The sequence below is a fragment of the Dromiciops gliroides genome, chromosome 4, assembly GCF_019393635.1.
Source record: "Dromiciops gliroides isolate mDroGli1 chromosome 4, mDroGli1.pri, whole genome shotgun sequence".
NCBI lineage: Eukaryota > Metazoa > Chordata > Mammalia > Microbiotheria > Microbiotheriidae > Dromiciops > Dromiciops gliroides.
The window spans coordinates 426302765-426327071 of NC_057864.1; positions in this window are offsets into that span (position 1 = coordinate 426302765).

Sequence of the window (24307 nt, forward strand, 5' to 3'; positions counted from 1 at the left end):
TAGTGGATGTAGCATTCTATAACTGTGGTCCCCACCTTTAATCTGAATGATCTCAGACATGTCATTTCAGATCTCTGGGCATTGGTATAATCATCTAGAAAACAAGGATGTTCAACTGGATGGTCAACTCTAAGTCTATGATCCTCTGATTCTCTTTACTTAAAGGAGGGAGATATATTTTAGCATTCATTCTCTCTCTTTTTTTTTTTTTTGGTGAGGCAATTGGGGTTAAATGACTTGCCCAAGATCACACAGCTAGTTAAGTGTCAAGTGTCTGAGGCCAGATTTGAACTCAGGTCCTCCTGAATCCAGGGCTGGTGCTTTATCCACTGTGCCACCTAGCTGCCCTGCATTCATTTTCTCTTACTGAGACTGGTAATTACAGTTACCCATCCTTCCCCTTCCTTTAGGAATAATTTTCATTTACATTATTATAGTCACTTAAAATAGCTTTCTGTTGTCTTTCCTACCTTTCTGGTCATCGTACTAGGAAAGGAGGAAACAAGCATTTATTAAGTGCCTATTATGTTTCACGAATTATGCTAAACTTTACAATATTTCATTTGATCCTCACAACAACCCTGGGCAGTAAATGCTGTTATTACTCCCATTTTTCAGTTGAAGAAAATGAAGCAGAGGAGTGTTAAGTGACTGGCCTGGGGACAAACAACTCATATCTGAGGCTTAGACTTGAACATAGGTTTATCATGCCTCCAGGTCTCGTGCTTGCTACCTAGTTGCCTCTAGGCAGATGTCAACCTTCTTCTATAATCAAACTGACCTGCTAGTTGTGAAGTGACATTCAAATTTCTGTGCCTTTGAACAGGCTATCTCTCTAGTCCGGAATGCATTTGCCTCATTTCCTTCTTATAGATAGATTCCCTACTTTCCTAAAGGAAAAGCACAGCTCAGGGTTACCTCCAACTTGAGACCTTTTCTGATTCCCCCAATTATTAGAGCTATTTGTGTATACATTCTTTTTACATCACCTTCCTTTCTTTCCCTCTTTCCCTCTCCCTCTCTCTCTTCTCCCTCTCCCTCTCTCTCTCCCTCCCTCCCTCCCCCCACCTCTCTCAAGTATCAAGCTTTCTTCACTGCCCACATTAGATTGTAAGCCCTTATAGGCAGGGATTGTTTTGGTTTTGCATTTCCAACTCCTACTACACTACAATTCCTTACACAAAGAGGGCACTTAATAAATATTTGCCTACTTGAGTCAATAAAGTCCAACTAATTTAGAAATATTCAAGGAGGCTATGCCATATAATACTTTAGTGTCTCTCCTATGAGTTCTACTCCAATAACATACTATTAAACATAATCATATTAATGACAAATGAAAGTTTGTTATGGTATTTTTGCTTCTATAAAAGTCATCTGATGATCATCATGTTGGGGATATGACCCTGGGTTATACCCATCAATCAATAAACATTTATTAAAGACTTACTATGTGTGCCTGTAATCTAAGAACAACCCTAGCTAAACTTGTAGAGACATCACCAAGTTGGACAAAAGGTGAAGAATTTTTCAGCCACAGTGTTAAACAAAGAGTGTTAAAGAAGAAAGGTATTGACAGAGAAGAGAGACATGCTAAATAAAGCAAATACCTTGCAGTATTGTAGTATGTCATTGAAAGCCCATTTAAATCACATAAAAACATTATAAATAACCACTAAAACATATTTTATTCTTGAAATTCGACCTCATATCTATAAAAATATCATGACTCTTTAATGAAGAGTAAACCTCATGATGTAACTGGATGTTCAAAATTCATAAAAGGAATTTTAGATCCTTAATTGTTGTATAGTTTAGACTTTAAAAAAAAAGTAACAATAATTGCACACTTATTACAGTTGAATAATTTCAGATTACTCTCTTTCTACCTCTCCATTTCCTTCTCCTTTTCCCTTTCCTTCCCCTACCCTTCACTCCTTTTTCCCTTCTCCTGCTCCCTTTTCCTCTTCATCTTTCCCCCTCCTCTCATTTTCTCTTTTCCTCCCCAATTCATTTCAATCATAAAAATGTTTAAAATATTTGCTTTTTTAAAAAATGGGTCACATTCTTCTAATTCTCCTATAGAACTTTTGAAGGCTTTTTCAATAATCTATAGAATTCTATAGATTATTCTCATGTATTTCAAAAGAGAACAAGGGAAAGAGTTTCATAGAATGACAACTCTTACTTTATAGAATTCAGGCAAAGGGATACCTAGGACAATGGTTTTGAGGCATGATCAACTGATACACAATCTGATGGTGATATTTTATTTTTTATTGTGCTTTATGACCCATCCAGGCAACTGTCAGGATTGTGATTACAGTTATTTACAGTTGTTTGGGAGCTGTAGATATTTCCTGCAGCCCCAGGAATTGGCGGCACTTACTTCCTGTAGCTTCTACCGGTGGGTCTCCCAAAGTACAATCCTAAATTTGGGATTACTCATCCCCAAGGAGGACTTTTAAAGGAGGGAGGAAAATGGTGAGGAGAATTAAGAGGAAAAAGAAAGCAGGGAAATATGTTCAGGTGAAAAGTACTATATCCTAGGGCAAATCTGATTCGGGATGGTGATATTTATGCCTCCCGTCGTTCTAATTTCTTTCAAGGCTTAGCTCAATTCCCCCTTCTACATGAGACCTTTCAAATTATTAATAACCTCTATCTATCTACCTGCCTACCTACCTATCTATCTATCTATCTATCTTTGTTTCTTTCTTTTTTGATGTATCCATCTTTCTTAGCATAAAGCAGTGACTAGAAAACCAGCCTCAGACTCAGAAAGAGTTGAGTTCAAGTTCCACCTTTGGCCCTTAGTGATTGTTTGACCTTGGGCAAGTTACTTAACCCCTCAATCCTCAAGGCAACTCTAAGGTTGTAAGTTGCATAGGTTGCAAAGGTGTCATTTGCATTGCTACAGAGAGTTTCTTCATCTGGGAGTTCTCTATACCAATGAAATTATAAAGTTTAGTCTCTATTTATTGACTTTTGGACTCAGGCCAATGATTTCATTGGTGAGAAACTTCTACTGAGGAAACTCGTGCTGCCAATGCAAGTTGTCACCTTCTCCATAACTTACAGACTTAGTTGCCTAAAGTAGTGGTATCCAACTAAAATAGATATGGGGACTACTAAATTATGGAAATAAGATATGGATCTCTGTGGGTTGCAAATTGACTTATTTTCAAAATGTAATATAATGCATGTTTTTATTGCATTTTATTTATTTTGTTGAACATTTCTCAATTATATTTTAATGTGATTCAGGTAGCACTCAGAAGTCTTGTAGGCCTGATACATAGTAGGTGCTTAATAAATGTTGATTGATTGATAGATTGCTTGACAATTTTGGCCTAGATCTCTGAGTGGTTAAGTGACTTATAGAGTCACAAAGCCAATGTATGTCAGAGGTATTAATTTTGTATATACTTTATGAATATTATTTGTGTGTGTTTGTATATATATATATATATACACATATACATATGGACATATATGCACATATATAGAAGGTGTATATGTGTGTACTTACGAGAATATATGTTCATTTTGTCTTCTCCAATAGAATGTAAGTACCTTGAGGGTAGGGAGATCTTCATTTTTATATTTGTATCCCCATCTCCTAGAATAGTGCCTGTCGAATAATAGGCACTTAATGACACGCTTATTTATTGATTGAACCATGCTCCCTTTCAGCTTCAATCACAGTTTGATCCCTACTACTTTCATATCTTTCTTTTTCTACCTTAGATTGCATGATGAAAACTAAGGTTTAGATTAGGCGCATCTATTTGTGAAGGTCACTTTTGGGTGCAACTCTGATGGACAGACATTCTCCCATTATGTCTTTTTTTAAAAGTAAAAGTATTTTATTATTTTCCAGTTACATGTAGAAATAGTTTTCAACATTTGTTTATATAAGATTTCCAATTTCAAAATTTTCTCCCTCCCTCCCCTCCCTCCCCCCATCCCCTAGACAGCAGGCAATCTGATATAGGTTATATATACATAATAACATTAAACATATTTCTACATTAGTCATGTTATAAGAGAAGGATCAGAGCAAAAAAGGAAAAACCTCAAAACAGAAAACCAACAGCACCAAAAACAAAAAAAAATAGTATGGTCCAATCAGCATCCATATTCCACAGTTCATTTTTTTCCCCTGGATTTGGAGAGCCTTTTCCATCATGAGTCCTTTGGAACTTTCTTGTTCCATTGGATTGGTAAGAAGAATCTAATCTATCACAGTCGATCAACACAATGTTGATGATACTGTGTATAATGTTCTTCTGGTTCTGCTCATCTCATTCATCATCAGTTCATGCAAGTCCTTCCAGGTTTCTCTGAACTCCACCTGCTCATCATTTCTTACAGCACAATAGAATTCTATTACATTCATATACCACAACTTGTTCAGCCATTCCCCAATTGATGGACATCCCCTTCATTATGTCTTAATGAAATAAGTTCTTGAACCAGACTCATTTAGCTGTTAGGGAAAGACAGCCCACATTGCCAGTATTTAACTATCACTTGCTGACCTATTGCTCTGACATGGATGATGAGACTTTTCCCAAATAATTATGTGAAAGGTCCAAAGCAGTTCTATAAAATCTGGCTGAGATCCTAATGGGTCCCATAGAAGGACATTTGTTCCAGCAATACTCTCTTATGCCCACAAACTAGATTTCCAGAGTGCTAAATAATTGTGACATTATCATGCTTTTTTTGCTTCCATAAGATGAGAATTTGGCTCATGGTCATTATCTGTAAATCCCTTTTGAAATTCAGTGCCCTGGGCCAGATATTTGGAAGAAGCTGGGCTACAGCTAAACTGTCACAATAAAAGACTTATGATAACATTGAGATTAACATCTTAAAAAGATTGGGACTATTATCAATTCACTTGGTATCAAGAATGAAGTTTTTATGCCTGAGCAAAGATGTCAAGGTGGACTGAGATTTTAGCATGGACTTGTGGTATGCAGAGGAATATGAACCAAACAATTTCTTGTTGTGGCAGGCTTTCTAAACCTGGCATTGCTTGACATATAAATGTTCAGCCTGATAGGTCTGTCAATTGCACTTTCATTGTGCATAATGTTGCATAGTACCAATACCTCCAGTAGATTGTGAAGTCCTTGATGGTAAGGATAGCCAACACATAGTAAGTGCTATAGGGGCCAAATTCCAGTTGGGGAGTGTTAGATAGGCTGCTCGCCGCAATATTAGGGTGAGGAAGGAGACCAATAGCCTCCCTCAAAAACAGAAGAGGGTTTATTAACAAGAACTAACTTAAAAACACAAGCAAGATCAGTAGAATTAAGGGAAAGAAAAAAAAAAGAATGGGGGAAGGGAAACAATGGAACCTGAATCACACCACCGCTCAGGGCTCAGCAAAACACATGGCCACATCCTGACTTTTTCCAACTCCACGCCAGAATGGCAAACTCCTCCCTTCTCCTTCCCAGCAGACCCCAGGCTATCCACACACAGCCCCGAGCTAATTGGCTGGCAACCCTGACTGACAGTCACATGACTGCCCTCACTGGGCTTCCAGTCATTATAATTTTGGCAGGCCCATGTAGGCATTGGTGAGTGGTGATGATGTGAGCTGCCAATGCCATGGCAACAGCTACAACCGGTGGGTGGAGCACTGTACCATTTCGGAGGCACGGTGCCTGAGCCCCAGGCCAGTGCTCATGCTGGGATTTTTAAAAATTCTAGCCAAAAGATGGGGTCATAAAAACCTCAAATCACAAGTAATTCTTTTTTTTTTTTGTCGAGATAACTTGCTGGTCATAACATTCTTTTTCTTTTTTTTTAAAATTCTGAATAAAATTTTATTTTCCAAAATATATGTAAAAACAAAATTTTAACATCAATTTTAAAAAAACTTTGTGTTCCAACTTCTCTTCCCCCCTCCATTCCCACCCCCCATCCACAAGAACTCAATCTTTACAATGCTTAATAAATGCTTGTGTTAAATTGAATTGAATTATCAAGTGGTAGGCAGAGGGAGAAACAAAGAAAATTGCATTCATAGGAAGTAGGGTGTTATAAGGCAAAAAGTGCTGTCTCTGGGGTCAGAAGACTTGGATTCAAATCCTCTCACTTACTACCTATGTGACCTTGGGCAAATCATTTAACCTCCATTAGCCTCAGTATCCTTATCTATAAAATAAGAAGGTTGGAAATAACTTCTAAGGTCCTTTTCAGCTCTAAATCTGTCATTGATTGAGGAGTTCATATACTCATAAGGGGAAACATTTCTTAAGAGCCAGAAACTCTCCCCAGCACTTAACATTGCAGGGTTATTACAAGGATCAAAATGAGATAATATATATAAAGCCCTTTGCAAATCATAAAGTGCTATGTAACTATTATCTACTATTAATTTTCTTTCTTTTTTTTTTCTGGTGGGGCAATGAGGGTTAAGCGCCACCTGGGCAAGTGCCCAGGGTTCATATAGCTAGTAAGTGTCAAGTGTCTGAGGCCAGATTTGAACTCAGATCCTCCTGAATCCAGGGCCGGTGATTTATCTACTGTGCCACCTAGCTGCCGCCCTACTATTATTTTTACAGAGTATGGAAGTTTAAGTGACTTGCCTATTGTCATATAGGTATGAAGTGTAAAAGGCAGGAATGGAACCTAAGTCCTCCAACTCCAGAGCCATTTGTCTTTCCACTGCTCCACAAGTTACTCTTAGGTGTAAGGCATTTGTGGGCATTAGTTAATGTAAACTAAAGGCACATACACTATTTTAATCTCTTCATCATTTTAGAACCTGGGATATTAGAGTTAAGGAGATATACAGGGAGTTCCAAGGTGAAGAGGTTTCCATGGCATAGCAGGGAAAGTCTGGAATCTGAAGATTCTAGCCTGGAGAAGAGTGTTCATGGTTGAATGACGTGGGTCTCCTCCTCCAAATGGGAGATCTACTATATCATCTACTCTACCAAACCGCCTCTCAAATGAGAGGGGATGGATAAGGCGGCCTCTGAGATCCCTTGTAGCTCTTAATCTATGAACTAGAAATAAAGAATGTTCTTTAGCATAGTGAGTCATATTGGACCTGACAAAGAAGGTGGGAAACAAGTCAATATTGGTAAGCTTTTTCTGTTCTTCAAACTGATCTATTGAAACAGGTGCCCCTCAACTGTAAAAGTAAAATCCATTCATAGCATTTTACATTGCCAATACTGGCTACCTAAGCTTATTGAGTATCGCTTTCTTTCTTGGAGCACCACTGTGATATATTCTCTTTGTTTAACATGTTATCTGTGAAGGCTTCATTTGAATGAGACTAAGATGGTGTTATAGCTCTACCCAGAAGAAAGGGAAAGTAGAAAACAATGTTCAGCTTAGGAGGAAATATGACACATGTCCTTAATAAGCAAAGTCACTACTTAAATTAACTACAAAGAACTGTGAAGGAAAATACTATTCACATCCAGAGAAAGAACTGATAAATAGAAGTATGTATATATAGTATGTTTTTACACTCACACACACACACACACACACACACACACACACACTTGTTTGTTAGCCATTCTAGGGCAGGGTGGGCAAGGAGGGAGGGAGAAAAAAGCACACAGCAGAGAACAAAAGAAAACTTAGAAGGAAGCACAGAAAAGCAGGGTAGCTTTGAAAATGAGGTGTAATATTTATTATATAGTTTTGTTTTTGTTTTTGTTTGTTTGTTTTTGAGGGGCAATGAGGGTTAAGTGACTTGCCTAGGGTCACACAGCTAGTAAGTGTTAAGTGTCTGTGGCTGGATTTGAACTCAGGTCCTCCTGAATCCACAGCCGGTGCTCTATCTACTGTGCCACCTAGCTGCCCTTCTATTATATAGTTTTTTCTTTTTTTTTTTTTTTTTTAGTGAGGCAATTGGGGTTAAGTGACTTGCCCAGGGTCACACAGCTAGTAAGTGTTAAGTGTCTGAGGTTGGATCCGAACTCAGGTACTCCTGACTCCAGGGCCGGTGCTCTATCCGCTGTGCCATCTAGCTGCCCCCTATTATATAGTTTTAAGGGAAAAAAAAAGAGTGTGAAATGGAAATTCATGGTTTTATATCGACTCCTCTTTCTATGCTATGCTGTGTACATGGACTTTTTTTGGTCTTTTAGTATTTAAGTTCAAAATGAGTAAAAAAAATTAACATTACAATGAGCAAATGAAATTTAGGATGTGCTTATGCTTTACATTTCTTTCCTCCCAAATAAAGAACCCTATTTATGAATAATCTGCACTGGTAGGATTTGGGCTACATTGTCTAAGAGGTCTTTTTTGTAGCTGGGGTGCCTATAACATGGTGTTAATGACTAAAAGTCATCATTCCCTAGACAGTCTATATGTTTGGGGGGATTTTTATCACCACTTTACATATAAGTGAACTGAATCTTAGATAACTATGCTAACTTGTTCAACTTCAAATATCTACTAAATGGCTGAGCTAGACCTGAATCTAGGGCTTTTGAATGCAAGTTCCCGGACTGTGCCCTGCTCCTCCTTTTCTCTAACCGAATTGTATTAGTTTTAGAAAGGTAGTACATCCTGAAAAGACAGACATAATAATGGTCATTCAATGTTGTTTTCACAAAAGGGTAGCATTAACCCAAAGTCCAAGTGCATTGGTTTTCTTTGTACAAACCCTTTTTAATTTGACGAAATAAAAATTATCCATTTTGTATCTTGTAATACTCTCTATCTCTTGAATTATCAAAATTCTTCCCTTTTTTGATAGATCTGACAGGTAAACTATCTCTTCCTCTCCTATTCTGCTTATGATATCACCCTTTATGTATAAATCATGTACCCATTTTAACTTTATATATCTTGGGAGATGTTGGTCTATACCTAGTTTTTGCTAGGATCAGATACTACCTAAATGCTCCAAGCTCCTTTTAAATTCTAATTCATCTGAACTCAGCATTTCAGAGTAAATGTTGAAGATTTTAAAAAATAATTTTCTCTCCATCATTTGGTGTCCCATCTGAAGGTCTGTAATATGGAAGAGAGATTAGCTTTGTTCCCGCCTAATACTAGAGGACAAAACTGAAAGCAATGATTCTAAGGCCCAGAAGACCAGATATAAGGTTGGTTCCAGGTAAAACTTCATAACAATTAGAGCTATCTCAAAGTGAAATGAGCTGCCTCTGGAAGAAGTAGGCAGCCCTGCATTTGAGGTTTCCAAGTGGAGGCTAGATGATCACTTCCATGTGATGTTGTAGGGAGGATTCTTTTTTGGGTATGAGTTGGACTAGGTCAAAAGTACTTAAACTGGGGTCTACAGAACTCTTAGGGGTCTATGGATAGACTTCAGGGAATGTCTGTGAACTTGGATGGAAGAAAAAATACATTTTTATTTTGACTAATCTCTAACTGAAATTGAGCGTTTCCTTCAATTATTAAAAAAAAAAAAAACAAAAAACGAACAAACATTATTTTGAGAAGGGTGCACTAAACGTCCCAAAAGGGTCCATGACACAAAAAAGTTAAAACCTCTTGGAATGATACAGACCCTGAGGTGCCTTCCTATTTTGAGATTCTGCAATTCTTAACTGCTACTACAAAGCACTCACCCCATCCACCAATCCATCAGGACCAGTCATCTCATAAAAAAGTGGGGGGGGAGAGAGAGAGAGAGAGAGAGAGAGAGAGAGAGAGAGAGAGAGAGAGAGAGAGAGAGAGAGAGAGAGAGAGAGAGAGAGAGAGAGAGAGAGAGAGAAATCAGAATGCTGGTCATTCAGAACAACCCCTGGAAGACAAGACAGAGTACACCATTTTTGTGCATAAAGGACAGCATATTTACTCCTAGTTTCAGTGATTTGCCTTGGAGATGTCTAGACACTTTAGGGAAAATAACCTTAAGTCACCAGCAATCTTACTTTCTATAGTAAGAAAAGATGTGATAAACAAATTGTAAAAACCATCAAATATTAGCTGCCTGGATGTTCTGTGCTAAATAATCTTCTGCTGCTAGTTTGGGGTAGCCAGAAATAGTGATTAGCCCTCACATGCCGTTCTGCTTGAGCTAACTTCACAAGACCACCTGCAGAAATAGCTTTTAGTTTCTCTTCCTTGTCTAAATGCCTGCTAGTGCAGAGCACACAACAACAGGGCTGTGAATCTGCTGCCTACATGGGCAAACCACATCCAACACCAAGACAATTAATTATCTGGAGAATATAAGCTTAAAATGCTTTGTCTTCAACTATCTGGGCTATACAGGTGAAAGTGGGTTTGGGGTTCTGAGCTAACTAGTCAATTTCATTAGTTCCCGCTGTAGGAATGATGTCATAAAACAGGGACTGGGAAGCTGAAAGAGAGCTTAGAAAGCATAGTCAAATCGAATGATGGGCTTCTGTTTTTTAGGGGGAAATAAGTCTTTCATGAGGGACAATGTAGCAAAGCAGATAAAGGACCAGTTGTGAAGTCAAGATGAGCTGGGTTCAAGTACAAATTCTGTCACATTATGGCTGTGTGACTCTGGGCAAGGGACTTAACTTCTTAGTACTCCAATCAATCAATCAATAAACATGTATTAAGTGTCTACTGTATGCCAGGCACTATGCTAAGTGCTAAGACTATACAATGAAGAGTAGATGCTCTTCTAAGTTGATAGGAGGAGTCCTATCACCAAGAGTTAGGTACCCAAATAAAATCACAGGTTTTACAAAGACCCTTGTACATAGAAACTCTTTTAAAAAAATATAATAGGAGGGGCAGCTAGGTGGCCCAGTGGTAAAGGCACCGGCCCTGGATTCAGGAAGACCTGAGTTCAAATCCGACCTCAGAAACTTGACACTTACTAGCTGTGTGACCCTGGGCAAGTCACTTAGCTCTCATTGCCCTGCAAAAAAAAAAATGTAATAGGAGTAAACTAATGGAGCAACTCTGTATGTAGAGCAAGGAACATATGCTAACTCATCATTGAACTGGAATATATATCTTCTCATGGAACCACAGTACTATTTTTGTGTATATCTTGCACACACCTTTGTAAGTACATAGTATCTCCCTCATTAGAATGTAAGATACTTGAGGGCAGGGACTTTTATTTTTATTTTTGTATAGCATAAGCACCCAACACACAGGGGATATCTGTGAACTTGGATTATATACTCTGTGTCTGTGTATAATAAATACTTATTGATCAATGCCCTATAGGTTAATTCCCTGCTACCTTTAAACTGATAAACTGTTTCATGATGGCTTTCTTTTCAAAGCAGAGATTTTTATTGCAGGAAAGATTAGGAAAGACTAAAAAATATGCTTCAGTTCAATTTAATTCAGTGAATAGCAATTATGTTGAGTACTGTGCTAACTCCAGGGAAGATTCAATATGGTATGTCCTCATAGAGCTTATATTCTAGTAGAGAAATGTGGCAGAGTTAAATAAAACTAGAAGGCAAATTCATATATGAACATTCTTTTCAGGAAGATAAACATTAGGTGCTTGATGTGGTAAGGAATGAATATCATAAAAAAATAATATTGACTATAGTTTAACAGACAGGAAATAACCAGCTAAAGATATACCAGGTATTTTGGGACTGGCTATGTACAATCACATCAGAACTGCTTAGAGGAAAGGTCAAAGTTTTAGCCAAGGTCAAAGTCAATCATGAAACCAATACCATAAATCTTTGAAGAATTAAAAGTATTCATTCAGCCATTTCTGTCATATCCAACTCTGCATGGCCTCATGTGGGGTTTTCTTGGTAAAGTTACTGGAGTGGTTTCCGTCTCCAACTCATTTTATAGCTGAGGAAACTGAGGGAAACAGGGTTAAGTGACTTTCCCAGGGTCACACAGATAGTAAGTATCTGAGGCTAGATAACTTAGGGAGATGAGTCTTCCTGATTCCAGGCCTGGCACTCAATTCACTGTGCTACCTTGCTGCCCATTTAAAAGTACAGGTAGGGGCAGCTAGGTGGCACAGTGGATAGAGCACCGGCCCTAGAGTCAAGAGTACCTGAGTTCAAATCCGGCCTCAGACACTTAACACTTACTAGCTGTGTGACCCTGGGCAAGTCACTTAACCCCCATTGCCTCACTAACAAAAAAAAAAGAAAAAAAAAGGACAGGTAATCCAAATTTCCATTTACATTGGTTGTGGTAGGTTGTGAGTAGGACACTACTTAAAAAACCAGGATGATATGCCCAAAGAGTCATGTAAAGGGCATTATGAAGGACATGTAAGATTTCAAGTGGAGATTAGCTGATATTCTTCTCCAATTCTGGTTACACATACACACATACATAAAATGTATACACATACATATGTGTGTGTGTATATGTATATGTGTACACACACATATACTTTCTCATTAACCTCGGCATAGGGCTTATAGTCTTCCTCCCTACTTTATACTTGGTGATTGCAATATTCATGTTGATGATTCTCTTCATACGATTCAGTTGATTAACCTCAACTCCCATCACCTCAGTCACCTAGGATTGGATATCCAGAAATCACTATTAATCTAAAAATTCTTTATTCCCAAAGAGTTTGAACTCTAAAATTCTCCTTTCTGATCATAAATTCTTTTCCTTCCATGTTAGTCTTCAATTTGACCTTTATTTGACCTCCTTAATTTGACTTTTATTACTAGACTGTGATGTCCTTGAGATCAGAGACTCTTTTTTTGTCTTACTTTGTGTCCCTAGCATTTAGCACAGTGCCCTGCACATAGAAGGTGCTTAATAATTATTGTTAAATTCATCCTTACTGTGACTTATAGTCCCCCCTCTTCCATTTGTAGTCACCAACTTTCTTATGTTATTTCTTTTCCTTCATGGTTTCAACCACAATGCATCTTACTCCATCCTTGATTTTCTTGACCTCTTTTTCTTTCCTCTTTCCTACCTTACTAACTAATCAACAGTCCTGGGTCATTCCTTCCATTTATGTGATATATTCCTATTTCCATAACCCTGAATGCTTATAGGGGAAGAGAGAAAGCCATACTGAAAACCTCAACAGAGCCCTTACTATTCATTGATAGGACTTTTATTCATCTGTGACCGACGTCCCTTCATACTTATCCCCAACTCCTCCAAACATTCTCTTGTATCCACAAGTCCCCAATTACCATATACCCAACTTCCTCTTGAGATGACTTCACTTTATAATTTATAGAGAAAATTGAGGCTACTGTTTGTTAGTACCCTTATCTCTTCTCTTTTGACACTTTAAAACCTTATAATCTTTTCACCAATCCTTTCCTCCTCCTACCCAAGGAAGCTGGTCTTCTAACCGTTCAAGAAAACCTTTTTTATGTGTAACCTTCTCATTTGAGAGGCATCATCAGATAATAGAAGGAGCACTGAATTTAATGTCAGAGATCCTGTGTTCAAATTCAAACTTTGCCACCCAAATGACCTTGGAGAAGTCATTTAACTTAGCTAGACCTCAGTTTCCTCATCTCTAAAATGTTTCTTTAGAATAATATTCTTAAGCATTTGGCTTCTCTCCTGGGCTTATTTAATCTAATACAGTTTTAGGCCATAGTATGTATCCCACCTATCCTTTTTTTGAACCCTTTGGAATTTGCTTTCCTAAAGTCTAAGGCATATGTCAGAGCATACTTGTCTTTTCTTTTCTCTCTCAAACTCTAGAAGGAATTGTTACACCTCCATCTTGTCCTGCAGATTCTCATGATTTCCATCCCAACAACCAATTCTTTTATGCTAGTGAGAGTCATATACAGGATAGAATTCTTCCTGTTGGTTCCTTTACCTTTTGAAAGATGAAATTATTAGTAAGGCAAGTTAAGGAAGTTATTAACTACTCTGCTTTTGATATACTCCCTACTTTCAGAAGAAGAGAGGCCAAACCCTACCAGTTATTCAGGATGATTAACAATGCCTGAAGGAAAAAAACATCCTCAAGAAGGAACAATGTAAGTCTTGATTAGAAAGAGGAAAAGTGAGGAGTCAAGACAGAATCCATGGAGGTAGCCAAATGTAAGGGGCTAGTTAGGAAAGGAGAAAAGAGTTGGGAGCAAAAATACAAAGCAAGGAAGTCTGTGTGGAGTCAGGAAGAACACATTACAATGGAGAACAGTGGGAAATTGTTAGTCAATCAACAAGCATTTATTAAGCACTCACTATGTGTCAGGTTAACTGTAGTAAGCCCTGGGGATATATATATATATATATGTATATATATATATATATATATATATATAAAGGCAAAGACTGGACAATGATCTGTTTTTATGGAACTTCTCTGTCAGAGAGGTATTTTATAGTGGTAGAATATTAGCCTGACCCTCTCTGTTCTGCTGGGACTCATGAGTCTTATCAAAATTTTGTTTCCTCTCTAATGCCTAGGACAGTGCTCTGCACACAGGAGGTGATTAATTGTTTATTGGGTTCAGTTGAATTGGTTCATAGAATGTTTGACCTGGAAGAGGAGCTTAAAGATCATTGAGCTCCTATCTTGTGAGTAAACCAGGTGAAGTGATACCACTAGATAATGGTAGCCCTGGGACCTGAAGCCAGGTCTCCTGATTCTCTTGACTAGCCTTTGGTTGTTCCATGGCTTGGGTACTTGGGACATACATTGGTGGCTCACTGGCTTGAAACCCACATCAAGTTACAGACCATAGAAGGTAATTAGCCAAATTTTCTGTTTGCTTTGCAGAAAATAAAATAAAGTAAAATGGAGAAAACTATCTGGCTAGTGCCTGCCTGGCTAGTTTCAAAAGAAGCACCATTTTTAAGACAGTTTGAACATGGCATTTGAGGAACTGACTGGCTTTTTAGCATGCAACATAGGCACTTATTTCTGAGTGTGGTTGTTTAAATACTTTGCATGGTAACTTCTCATTGAGGCAGTATGTCATGGTCAGCGGCTTTAAGAAGAAACAGAACCTTAGTCTGTCATTTTTTCCTGATGTATAGGATTAAATTCAGAGTTCTTTCAGAGAGATTAAACAAATGTTGGAAGAAACCTTCCCAGGAAATGAGTTTGGTTGAAAAATCATAGGCTGGCCAATGCTTCTAAAGCCCTTCTGCTGTTGATGCAGATTTTAGTACATCACTGCTGTCTCAATACAGTGTCTCAGTCATGTTACCCATGAGCGCTGGCACTGAGAGTATTGTAATTAAGTGGTTTGCAGAATTGCCATTCACACTGGATTCTGGGTGTGTGTTACCACTGAAACTTCAGGCTCTGGGTTTTGTTACCAAATAAGAATTCATTGGTTACTGGTATAAAAATCTGCCTTTGAGCAAAATAAAGGGAACATAATCTTTTCGGTGGAAACATTTTCATTCTCTTTAGAGGTATTGCTTACCACCCTCCAGTGAATCCAGCCGGGGAAAGAAGAAGGAAAACAACAATTATATCTTCTGATGAAGATGTCTTGGGCACATGAGAGATTTAAGTTTTTTTCGTCTTATAAACCCTCCACATTCTTTCTAGGTCATTCCATGAACTCTTCAGTGTTTTTGGAGGAAATCCATAGCTTTGCCTCTTATGTCAGGGGCTCTAAAGTCCTAGCTCCTCCTTTTCTGCCCCATTGAAGGAAGAACACAGAAAGAGAAAGGGTGTTATTTGGTGATTTGTATTTTGGAAAAAACCAGAATAGAATGGAGTTCTTGGAATCTGGAGTTATAAATTTGAGTGATCTCCCTGTTTGGGGAACCATTTATGTTCCATGCCTCTCATTTGGAATCATTAACAACCCGGGCAAAGGCCTGCCTTTCACTTCACTTACTGAAAAATGCAGAGGCCCCGCAGAGGGTACTGAGGCGGGCAACAAAGAGGGGGGTTTTCATAGGCTGAAAGAACATAAAGGACTAGTGAGAAGAATCTTTTCCCAGCAAGTGGAAACAACGTCTTATGGACAGTTACCAAGATCCCGGAGGTCTCTTCTACCTCAAAATCCTGGGAAATGCAGGAAATAGATAAGGGTTAGAACAACACAAAGAGACAAAAATTATTTCAAATTAAATTAACGCAGGCTTTGGTGTCCCAGCATTTGTGCAAACAAAGATCTTAGCCACCTCTTGAGCTATTTTTAAAGATATGAGCTGGGGTAGGATTTTATCATCTTTGAATGATTGGGAACTAGGTTAGTGAAGAAATAAAGAGGTTTAGATTTCTGCTGAGAAAATACCCCAAAGTTAGAGGATTTAGGAAGTATTTGGTTTATTCCATGTGTTTTGAATTCCATTTTAGGTATATTGAAATGCTCATTTATGGTTTGTACTTTATAGTATATGTGTATACTTTATAGTATAGTATGGTGTGGTATAGTATGGTATGATATAGTATAGTTTAGTATAGTATAGTATAGTATAGTATAGTATAGTATAGTATAGTATAGTATAGTATAGTATAGTATAGCATAGCATAACAAAGTATAGTATAATATGGTATGGCATGGTATGGTATGGTATGATATGGTATAGTATAGCATAGCATAGCATAGTATAGTATAGTATAGTATTATATGTATGGAATGGTATGGTATGGTATGATATAGTATAGTATAGTATAATATGGTATGGTATGATATGGTATAGTATAGCATAGCATAGCATAGCATAGCATAGCATAGTACAGTATAATATGGTATGGCATGGTATGGTATGATATGGTAAAGTATAGCATAGTATAGTATAGTATAATATGGTATGGCATGTATGGTATGATATGGTATGGTATGATATAGTATAGTATAGTATCGTATCATATGGTATTATATAGTATAACATGGTATGGTATGGTATGGTATAGTATGGTATGGTATGATATGATATGGTATAGCATAGCATAGCATAATATAGTGTGGTATAATATGGTATGGCATGGTATAGTATGGTATGGCATAGCACAGCATAGCATAGCATAGCATAGTAAAGCACAGCATAGCATAGTACAGTATAGTGTAGTATAGTACAGTATAGTATAGTATAGTATAATTTACGGTGGCCTTTTTCACTTGCTTATACAGTTCAGAGAGTCAGGGTTATGTAGTGGATGGGATATTTGACCTGGAAAGAGGAGGATCTGCTTCCAAATACCACCCTAAATACTTCTTAGAGTCTGGTGCCTCAGTAGAGAGATGGCAGGATGTGGAGTCAGGAAAATGAGTTTGAATTCTTCCCCAAACACTTACTATCTGCATGATCCTGTGCAAGTCATTTAATCTCTTCCTCAGTTCCCTCATCTGTAAAATGGATAGAATGATAGTACTTACCTTCCAGGGTTTTGTCAGGATTAAATGAGATACTATTTATGAAATGCTTTGTAAACCCTTAAAGTACTATATAAATGCTAGGCATTATTACTGATTATTATTATTATTATCTGTGTTTATCTGTCACTTAACCTCATTGAACTTCAATTTCCTTATCTGTAGCAGCTACCTCGAAGGACTGATAATGTATATATAATATGGATATGTTGGTGGGCCCATAGGATGTGAGGGTAGTGTTTCACTCCCTTTGCCACGAAAAGAATTCTCTGCTCTGAACCCATGTATATGGTTTTGACCAGGTTAAGTCCTGGGGAGAGCCTGGTCTTTAAAAGAGTAGCTAGGCCCTCTTTTCTTATACATTTCATCTTATTAATGTCTATCCTCAGGCCCCCCAGGGACAAATTATTTAAAATGTAGGCTTAGATTCTTGTTTTGGATTTCCTTATAGGGAGAGTTTAAAAGGTTTTCAATGTATAATAAGAATCAGGTTTGGAACAGGTAGCTATTTTTTACAAACAAAAATAATATTATACCCAGAACAATTACAAGTGCACATTTGACAAAAGCAAACTTGAAACAAGATTTGATAACTTGCAATCATAGTTACAATTTACTGGGGAGAGTTTACTTAAACTTCATCAGAGCAGCAAGTATTTATGTTCATTATGATGAGATGTTTTATATTTCACCTCGGTTTCTGCAATGTCCAAACAACTTCTAGTATGCAATTGACTCTTGGTAAAACAGCCAGGCTTGGGATGGTTTACTTGTTGGTGGCCATTTTCATGGATGCAGATGTTTCCCTGTCACCAGCAAGTTCCCTTGTTGGACCCAGGACATCTGACCCCTCAAACCCATGAAGTCACATTCTTCAAATCTGGACATGGCCTTGTTTGGCTAAGGGAATAAAAAGATAGAAATGGAAAAAAAACTACTAGCAGAAGAAAAGTGAAAAAGATTTAAAAAAATTATTGATATTTATTTATCTAGCAAGTTTGGTGGGACCACTAAACTTGGACTCTAAGCTAGAAGGGATCTTAAAGGTCATTAAGTCCAACTCCTATATTTAACAGATGAGGAAACTGAGGCACAGAGCATTTAAGTGACTTATCCTGGGTCACATGGCTACTAATTATTATGAGATCTGATTTGACAACAGATCTTCCTGATTCCACGTCCAATATTTTATCCACCAAAACATACTGCATCTCCAAATGCTTGTCAAGGAAAGTTTCCACTGACATTTGAGCTCAGATAACTACATTCAGAGTCCAGGATGGTAACCATTACACTCTGATAAGACTGTATCTGAAATATTATGTTTAATTCTATGCATGGCATTTTTAGAAGGATGTTGACAAGCTTCATAATGCCCAGATGAGAGTGATCCAGCATGGTGAGGGGCTTTTAGGTTATGCCATATGAGGAAAAGTTGAAAGAACTGGTGATATTTAATCTAGTGAGAGAAGACTAAGGGCCTGGGGACATGATGATTGTCTTCAAGGGCAAAGGATGGCACTTTTGCTATTTGACTTCAGAAGGGAATGAGTGGAAGTGGTAGAGATTCAACTTTCTGTTTGATGTAAGGAGAAATTTGCTCACAGTGGGATATGTTGAGAAAATCTGGGTGCCTCCAGAGGTGGTAGGGTCTCCCTCCCTGGTGGCCTCTATCTAAAGTTTAGACGAGTCCTTTCTGTGTTCGAGGTAGAGTGGATTCCTGTACAGTTAATGATCTTTGAGGTTCCTTCCTAAGCTAAAATTCTGGCATTCTTTAGGTCCTATTTCCCCTACCATAAGGTAGGTACCATAAGCTCCATAAGGATAGTGAGAGTGCACTGGATCTGTACGAAGAAGGCTTGTGTTCAAGTCCCAATTCTGACACATACAACCTGTGTGACCTTGGACCAGTCATTTTGGCTCTTTGGGTCTTAGTTTGCTCATATAAAAATGAATAATGCCCTCTGAGTTCCCTTCTAGAGCTATATCTGTGATCCTATAATTATATTTTCCCTAGTGACTATTCCAATGTTATATATACACACATTCTCATACACATATGTGTGTAATATATATTTTATAGGTGTTCACATCTATGATTTTGTTGGAAATTCCCAGTAAGGAATTTCCTTGCCATAATCAGAACACCTGAGTACTGAAACTGAGTTCCTCATCTAGGGGTCCACCAGAATTCTTAAGTAAATACAAATCCAGAGCAAACTCCTTATGTCACCATAGCCGAATACTAATTGGTGTTCTTATAATACTTTCAGGTTAATGAAAAGGTCTACAAACATCTCAGTTGATCCTTATTACAACTCTATGAGCTATGTACTATTAATATTTCTATTTCTAAAATGAGGAAACAATCTTAAAGAGATTGAGTCACTCATGATCCACACAAGTATAGGAAGAAAGATTTGAACCCAGATCTCTCCTGACTTCAAGTTCAATGTTCTTTCTACTACACTACCCTTTTTTCTTGGTGGGGAGAGGTGGTGAGTGGGTCAGGACTGGGGAGATTTGGTGGCTGGAACAAGTGGTCATTGGAGCTTCTGATGTGGCTGCTTATTTCCCTGGCTCAGATCTTTCCCCACTCCAATCCATCTTCCACACAGCTACCAAAATGATTTTCATTAAATGTAGATCTGACCATGTTTCTCTACTAGTTAATAAGCTCCAGTGACTCACTATTGCTTCTAGGATCAAATATAAACTCTGTTTAGCTTTCAAAGCCATTCTTCAGACTTAGCCACAATGCCTTAGCTGCCTTCTTACTCCATACCTATGGACCTCTTCTCCCCATTGATGAGTTCTTCCCAGAACCTACAGTTTGAGGAAGGACCCAGGCCAGTCATCCCTCATTCAGAGACAACTCCATCATGCTCCCATGTGCATCTCACCTCCCCCCTTTACATCTAGCTTTTATGTGTATATAAGTTCCTCAGTGGCAGAGGTAGTCTTTCTTTTTGCTGGTATTTGTAGCTCTGTTGCTTAACACAGTGCCTTACATATAGTCATCATTTAATAAGTCCTGACTGACTTGACTTGAAATCACAACCTGGTCCCAATATATCTTTCCAGCCTCATTGGACATTGCTCTTTCACGTACACCCTGTGATCCAGCCAACCTGGCCTTCTTTCTGTTCCTTACACCTGAGATTCCTATTTCTCTGCCTTTGCACTGGATGACCTCAGCCTAGAATTCCTCTCTCCCTTCACATGTATACTTAAGATCTTATTGCTTGCCTGGGGGAAAGTCAAAAAAATTTTAATTGAATATTAAAAATAATAAAAAGAAAGTCATAGTTGTTACATTCTTTGAATTTGTGTCTATAGCACCTGACACAGTTAGTGTTACTTAATGTTTGTTGATTTATCTCTTGATTGACTTTCAACTTTGAGATACACTGTGTAAATTGACAAGGGTGGATGCTGGAATATTTCAGCATCCTCTGGGAAGTTTCATGTAGCATAACCAGTCATACCAAAGGGAAAATTTGGCCTTACTGATAAAAGTCTGGAACAAAGGCACTGAGTCGTTCTCATGTTTAGAACCCATCACAGAAGCACAGGGCATTTCTGGTGGTTCTGTCCTCAGATTTCTCCTCCTTGTCCTTCTCCTCTTCTTCCTCTTTCTCCCCTTTCTTTTTCCTTAACTTCTGTCTACCTCAGTTTCATCAGCTGTAAAATGCACATGTTAATAGCACCTACTTCTTCCCCACCTCTACAGGGCACTTGTGGGGTTCAAATGAGATATTTGTAAAGCAATTAGCACAGTGTCCAGCACAAAGTAGATGCTTAATCATTGTTTATTCCTTTATTCCCTTCCCACTACTCAGTAGCAGAATCAAAACCAGAACCCAGTAGTTACTGTAGCACACCCTCTGAGCTCACTCTCTCCACTTGTCCTCACACTGCCAGGTGGGTCCCCAGGGAACAGTTGACTATTCCTCCCCTTAGGGTTCTATGGATAACTCAGTGGGATAAAGGTTTCTAGTACTATCACCTATGAGCCTTCAAGAGTGTACTCCCCATTAACAATCAACAAGTTAAAATCAACTGGCTAATTTAGAAAGAGGATTTATTGAAAAAAGTTTAACAAGAATAGTTGGTTCAAACCACTCCTTCCCACTTTGGCACATTCTATCCCCTTGCTTATATGCAGTTCTTTAGGAGTATGGTCTTTTTCTCTTTCTTTCTTTCTTTCTTTCTTTCTTTCTTTCTTTCTTTCTTTCTTTCTTTCTTTCTTTCTTTCTTTCTTTCTTTCTTTCTTTCTTTCTTTCTTTCTTTCTTGCAGAGCAATGAGGGTTAAGTGACTTGCCCAGGGTCACACAGCTAGTAAGTGTCAAGTGCCTGAACCCAGGTTTGAACTCAAGTGCTCCTGAATCCAGGGCTGGGGCTTTATCCACAGCACCACCTAGTTGACCCCTAGGGGTATAATCTTAAATTTAAAGTTCAAAGGTAGTGAGGCACACATGTGGAAAACACTTGGGAAAGGGGTACCTTCCACACCTGGATCTGAAGGTTCTTTTCTCCCCTCATTGAATTTTCATGATTTTTCCCTTTGTGTAGCTCTGTGCTAAGTAACCAAGGGCCTGAAGGGTCAGTGCTCCTGTTGAATCCATGGCTGGTACTTTTCTTTGGCACAGAGGCCTTAGAAGCTGTTACTGTCCTTGGATTACCATCTTTCTATAATTATTTGTACATACTTCCTCTGTTGCTGGCCACTACCACTTTAGCTGTCATTATTTAAAACCTCTGGGTGACTATGAGACCTCTGTTTTTGTTTTTGCTTTTTGGTAGGGCAATGAGGATTAAGTGACTTGCCCAGGGTCACACAGCTAGTAAGTGTCAAGTGTCTGAGGCCAGATTTGAACTTGGGTCCTCCTGAATCCAGGGCTGGTGCTTTATCTACTGCACAACCTAGATGCCTCCGACTATGAGACCTCTAATTGTGCCCCAGGAGCTTTCAAACTCATCAGGTCCCTTAGACACCCCCATTTCATAATACTTCTTTACCTAAGATTACCTAAGAGTTGCAATGTGCATATAAACACATGGTGGCCAAGTAAGGGAATATAAACAGCTCTCTCTCCCCAATCTGGCAGCGCAAAGCAGGCTTGCCTCCTTAGAGCCACAGGAGAAAGAGACTGAGAAATGAATGGGTCACCCCTTTTGTGTGCACACAATTCCAGCCTGCAGTTCTGGAGTCATCAGTTCTGCCAGCTTCACCACCAATTAGAAGACTTTTCATCACCCGTAATACCAATGCCAGAGTTACTATGGCTACGAGTCAGCTCCCACCAAGTTTTCATACAATTGCTTGGACTGAAAGCAGGTGGGGGAATAGCTGTATGTGCTTTAAGGATTGGCCCTCTCTCACTTAAATCCAATTCACTGCAAGGTATGACGTCGCCTCAATATCATGGTCCTCTTGGAGAATGAAGGTCAAACAAGAAGAAGGTTGGGGTTAAGGAAGCTAGAGTGGTTATTTTAAATTGTTTCAGGATACTGGATTGATTTAGCAGTCATGGCAGGCAGATTTTAGAACTGTCCAAACAGCCTGTGGATTTCAACCACAGTTAGAATAAAGGAGGTAGGGAGTTGTGAATGTCCTCTCCAGTTCCAAAAGACGGGGCTTCTGGAAAGGTGTCCAGCCAAACAAGATGACTTCTAGGCAGACTGTCATTAATTTGCCCATTTGTTCCTGCTCTAGTACATGTCCACTGGACATCAGGGGAAACAACACTGGATTTACACTTGATGGACACTTGGATGTCCTGAATGTCACAGGAGCATAGGTAGGGGGAGGTCATCTAGTACTCCCCTTTCATTTGAAAGGAAAGGAAACTGAGTCCCAGGGAGGTTAAGCAACACCCAGAGTCACACAGGGAGGCAGGATTTGAATCAAGATCTTCCAGAGTCTGAGCCAGAGTTCTTTTCATACACACAGTACCAGGACCATAACAACTTCCTTGTGAAGAAAGAACATTGGTTTTGACGTCAGAAGGGCTATTTTCCAACTTTTCTGTTTACTGCCTCTATTCACTTGGGCCAATCACTTTCCTCTTTGGGCCTATCTTCGCGTATAAAAATGAAAGGTTTGGACCAGATGATCTCTCCCGTCCCTTTCATCTCTAAGTTGATTCTATAGGGTCTAATAACTAGTCTAGAAACAACTGTATTGAGTAATAAAATGGGGAACTCCTTCCAGAGCCTGTTGAACCTTTAAGGACTCTCTTGAAAGCTGCTGACTAATGATCTGGTGACTGCTAATTTTGACCTTGCTAGTGGTAAATAGGGCAAAGAAATGGCTAGAAACCAACAACTTACAGAGCTGGGTCAGTAAAAACTGCTAAGGATGGGAGATTCCATTTTCTTTATGTTCCAACTTGTCTTTGGATAAACTTAACCACTTCCTCTTCCCTGACTCTGTCATGATTTTTGCAGATGGAATTATTTCTCCTCTTTCTGTTTGGGGTTTTAAAAAATTTAGATTTCATGACCTTGATTCTTGTTATGTTTAGCTAATCTTTTTTTCCCCTTTCCCCCATTCATATTTTCTTTCTTTCTTCTGTTTTGTTTTTGTCTCCCCGTTCTCCTCCCTTTGTTTTATATTCTCTGAGTAGAAGTAAAATGACCAAGATCCTAAATCTCTGAAGTGCTGGCTATAGAGAGTAGGACCCTTTGAAGTTTTTACTTGCAGCTTCTGTTCACTGCAAACCAGCTCATTCACTGATCACAATCATGCCCTTGTAGCACTGGGAGGTGGGAGGGCTGTTGATGTGTCCTTTAGGCTACCAGGCTTTTCAGGAAGATAAAGGGTGAATAATTTTAAAACCTGGGGAAAATCTTTCACTGGGAAAAAAACCCAAACAAACAAGGGAATGTGTGTTAGAGAAAGGAGCAGGGGGTGAGAGCTTCAGCTGTATGTGAATCACTCAAAGATATGTGTCCAAATTATTTCTCTGCATTTACCTTGAGCCAGCAGGGTGCAGAATGACCATCTGAAAAAAGATGCTGATTCATTGTTGAGAAATGATTCTTGCCTTAAGGATCAGAGGATAGGGAAGGGAAAA